This window comes from Dipodomys spectabilis, unplaced genomic scaffold (assembly GCF_019054845.1).
Source record: "Dipodomys spectabilis isolate Male_0828 unplaced genomic scaffold, ASM1905484v1 ptg000361l, whole genome shotgun sequence".
Classification (NCBI taxonomy): domain Eukaryota; kingdom Metazoa; phylum Chordata; class Mammalia; order Rodentia; family Heteromyidae; genus Dipodomys; species Dipodomys spectabilis.
In genome coordinates, this window is record NW_024871038.1 from 2,547,962 (window position 1) to 2,552,996 (window position 5,035).

General features: G+C 31.9%; 1 pseudogene; it reads right to left on the reverse strand.

The window, feature by feature from the left end:
• Positions 1–424: 424 nt before the first annotated feature.
• LOC122095787 lies at positions 425–524 on the reverse strand (annotated as a pseudogene).
• Positions 525–5,035: the final 4,511 nt, after the last annotated feature.

Consider the following 5,035-nt stretch of genomic DNA (forward strand, 5'->3'; position numbering starts at 1 on the left):
AAACAACAACAACAACAAAAATGTTCCTGGTGCTTTTCTGAAAAAAGTATATCTATGTTTGTATAATGTCCATAATCTATTTCATTCGCTCCTAGGTATAAAACATTGAATTCTACATTGTTATATAATGTATAGGTTCATTAATAAATGCATCCTTTCAGATTGCATTCCATATAGAAGAAGTTTAAGATTCCTTTTTTTCCTAGGTCCTAATATTATTTTATTTCTTTTGGATAAAATGACAATGTTATCTAATTTCAAGTTTTGTAAAGGTTATGCTATGTAAAAGCCTTTCTAAGGTGAATATTTAATACAATGATGTCAAACTAACCTTTAATTCTATGAATTACATGTATTGTTACACTTGTATTTTTGTAATCAACCTTTTAATAACTCTTTTTTCACTTCTTGCATCAGAAGAATGAAAAATAAGTAATACTTCACAAATTTTCCTATCATCCTTGTGCAAGTGCCAAGTTAATCTCTGTATTGTTGTAATTTGGGTAGACCTGCTGCTGAAGCATGTAGAATCCTCTAAATTTAAGTACTTAATGATGCAATCTTTATACAGGCATATATCCATGGATGCCTATTTGTAACAAGGATTCCTTATTGTTCCTAAAAATGCTATTGATCTTATTTCTCTAAAATTCTGTGTATAGCGGAAAAAAACTGATATCGTTTGGTCGGTTGATCACGTTTATATTTTTTTGTCAATGACTATTTTGTCGTTTTCATTTTAAATTTGATCATACTTTGAAGCCTTTACAGCTAATTCCAAAAGTGATGGCTTTTCAATACTTATTTATCAACTTAATTAGCTTTGTAGAGCTAATGGATTCAAAGTAAGCCTTGCTTAACAGCTACTTCTAAACTTCTGCAGCTTAAATTTTCCCAAATGAGGTCTTGCTAGGACAAATGTCTACCTGAACCTTTACCCTTCTTCCATGTAGGAACAGACCAACCACAATATCTTACCCTGACAGCATAGATTGTCTTACTGAAACAAATCTAATCTTAGTTACTTGGGATCATAGAGAGATGAACCATTTAGACCGAATTGTTCAGAATGGAAGATATTTTATCAAAATATAATTGTTTATTATACTTATCATTTCAAAAGTATCTAAAGCCAAGAAGGTGAAAAAATTGTTCATATGCATGATTACCTACTGTCCTGGCCTGTGTATCATCCAACTAGGCAGGAACTTACACTACTGATTTCTATCACCAAATATTTCCATAGCTCCTGGAGCAGTCCATATGTTTCTCCTAGATATTAGGCCTTAAATTAGTAATATTTTAATCACAGTGTTTCCTCTTGCCTCTAGGCTGTCAATCTACAAATGTTAAAGCTGTAAGTCTAACTCTAACAAAAACTGAGGTAGAGATATTGGAATAATACTTTAAAACAGAGTTGCCTTTGATTCCCTAACCACAACACAACAATGTAAAACAATTTTTATATTATATATACGTATATATTTTATATTTATATGTGCTGATTTTAAATTTCATACAGTGAATCTTACTAGAATTGATAATTTGACATTTATTCCCATAAATGGATTGGAATATAAATAATTAGGTTTAGAATATATATTAGAATATAAGAAGTATCAATGCAATGTCTTCGCTATAAACTTGTGATACCTTCTAAGTGTTCATGGTCTTCTGAATTCACATGGTAAAATAACAGTATTTTTCTCTGCTAATCTATAAGGGATTTTACTCTGATACTCTGTTTATTGTTTTAACCCGCGGGACCCAAAATGCTTTAATCCATATTTCTGAAGTATTCTTACTGATTATACCCAAATTTTGCTTAAATGATGTCTAAAAGCTATTATTCTTCTGCAGGACCCACGGTCCTAGGATACCAGGTCCCAGTTATCTGCACGATCAGATAACAAGGGCAAGACTTCTCACATAGGCCCATGCGACATGCCAGCAGAAAATAATTGAAGACTCACCTTGATTTCTAATTTCCTATAACATTTCAAGGCCCCAATTCCTTTCAAGAATTAGCAGTAATCAATTGTGAAATGCATGGCAACTTAAAATGAAAGATGAGATCACAAAATCTGAGAGAAAGTACTGTAATTCAAACTTTCAATTTACAGATGACCAGCCCATCTGAGTGAACAAAATCACAAATGAATAAGATTATTTTTAATACCCCTCTCCTAATGATTAATGAAAGATTTCAGTGCAGCCAAAAAAACAGTTTCTGGAATGATAGATCCATAATTGTTCTACCAAGGCTAGGAAAACTTGATTTAGAGGTCAAATATAATTTAGAAAAACATTAACTAAGAAGATTCTTAGTGTTTCAAAACACTGGTACTTCAGTAAAACTAGGTTCTGTAGTATAAAAGTGTTGTCATTCTCAAATCCATGATAACCTACATTTAATCTCCTGAAAGTATATTCATTTTCAAATAAACTATTTAAAATCACATTTGCCAAAATAAGACTTGACAAGTACATGATAGCAACATTACAAGGATTTCAAGTGTAGGGAGCAAGTTACAATAGAGTTGATTTACGTACCCAGCACTAATACCAAACAAGTTCAACCATTCATTAAAGTGTAGAAATAGTACCCCCCACCATTTATGTTGTTCAGTAGGTGAATTCCAGAAATGTGTTATATAGATCAGCCTCCCATATTTCAAACTCAATTATTAGCTAATAAAGAAAATTTCATCACATAAGAAGGTACATTTTAAAAAGTCACTAATAGCTGCCTTATCATGTGTTGTTTTATGTTTTCCCTATCTGTCTATCATAGTAAGAAATATGACTTTAAGTCTTGAATATGGGTACTGAAGAGAGATGTGACAAACATAAAATCTGTCTTCTATTTCTATCATATTCCTCTAAGTAGTAAATTTTAGTTTTCTTCTTTTTCCAAAACTTATAGGTAGTAGAAAAAATTATCCTACGTAAAATAAAATAATCACACACCATTGTACAAAGCCATTTATAAAAACTGGTAGTTAGGAATAAATTCTAAGCCATTTTTAAACTTTCTTGTTGACTAAAGATTAATCTTCCAAATGAACGAGAATAAAATCATGTCTAAGTGCCCCACATCTCCATTCTTGCAAATTGTTATTGCAGATGAATGAATTATGGAAATATAAGCTGACATCAGTTCAAGTATATGTGGGATTGAAACAAAGGAGGAGGCTACAATGCTTGATAAGAAATGTACTCATTATCGTGCCCATGTAATTGTAAATCCTCTGTATAGTATTTTCACAATAAAAAAATTTAAAAAAAGAAACTCCATGGAATGTATATAAAACTTTCAAAATATTAACAGACAGTTTAACAGAATGACTATCAGGAAATTGAAACCAGAGAAGAACAATAGTAAAGAAATAGAATGAATGAAAAATGGAACAAGGGCAAGTACAGCTAGAATACTCAATGTACATATAAAATAAAGGACGTGGAAAATCTGAACTAAATGTTGGAGAAAGGGTTGGTTGAGACTGATAGAAGGAGTGACTCTGATCAAGGAGCATTAGACAATTAAATAAACATATTTAATTGTAACACACTTGCACAACCTTTTGAAATTCAGTAAAAAAAACACAACAAACAAAAACACTCAAAAATCAAAACCAAACAGCTCTCTCTAGAGAGTATGAATATGACCTCTCAAAATTTTAAGCAGTTAATGAAGGGCAGTCTTTGGAAAAGCAAACAAAGTTGTTCAATGAGGGAGTTTGGGGTAGGGGAGTATTTAGAACAGATTTAAGAAGATTGTCTAAGGTTATAAATCACCTATATCTACTGCAGGTATTTTCTTCTGCGAGTGCTATTTGTCTGAACTGGATACTCCAGTACTGAGGCACACTTGATAGCTTATGAAGACAGAATGGAAGAAATAAGGTCCAGAACCTACTACTCCACTGGAGAGAAAACAGTCCTCTATGTTTTCTCTCAGTCTCTTCACTCCTCCATTTTCATACTTTTAATAACGTCAAGTGATTTTGAATTATATCTTTCCTTCTTTGTTTTCGCAAAGGAATTGTTCAAAATAATTAACTAAATATTATTTGCCATTTTTTTCTATCATGCTGTTTACTTCTCCAAGCGAGTCCATTAAACTTCCCATTTTCATTTGGTTGCCACAGAAACACAACAACAATGTTAATGAGTACCAATGCTAATGCAAAATTTTGCCTCCAAAAAACCATTCCAAGAACCTATAATCACAAATATTTAGCTATAATTTTTTTCTTTTTTCTTTTACCTTGAAATCTTGTGTCTAAAGTGTCCAAAAAAATAAGTACTCCATCACTTTTTGGTTCAATCACTTCTAACCTCAAAGATATATTTTGCTAACAAGATGCTTAGAGGAAACTTAAGAATACTCCACTTTTATCTTCTCTCTTAAGACTCCTTAGATACCATATCAGGAACATTGAAATTATTCTTTGCAAAATTATTTCAATAGATTATTTTTCTCTTGGTCTTGTATTTGCTCAACAAGATGTATGGAGAAGAATGGAGTTAAATCACCGATAACTTGGATGACATTGTTACAAAGGACAATATTTCTATGTCCTACTTCTATGTCCTACTCTTAGGTCTTGCCTGATTTACAATTAATCACAGCTTCTTGGCTTCAAGTCTAGTGAAGCGGAAGGACTTTAAGGCGTCCTCCACTGCTACATCTTCATGGTTTCTTTGAAAACTCTTTTATTTTGAGGTGGAATTTATTTTCATGTCTTCATTCAATTTGTTCTGCATTATACTGAGTCAAATAGGCTCTGTAAAATCACTTTAGGTAGCAAAAACATTAAGACAATCTATATCAAAAATTTTTGGCCCCCTCTACTGCTGAAACCAATACGCTTAGCTCGTGCTTCTAATAACGTGTTTTCTTACCTTTTCAGTTTGCTCAATTCTTTTCTGATCCCCAAACCTTTTGGCTTATGTAATAAGAGAAGTCTTCACTATCTCATGTTAATAAGGATATTATATTTTTGGGCTAATTGGAAATGTGAATTCATTG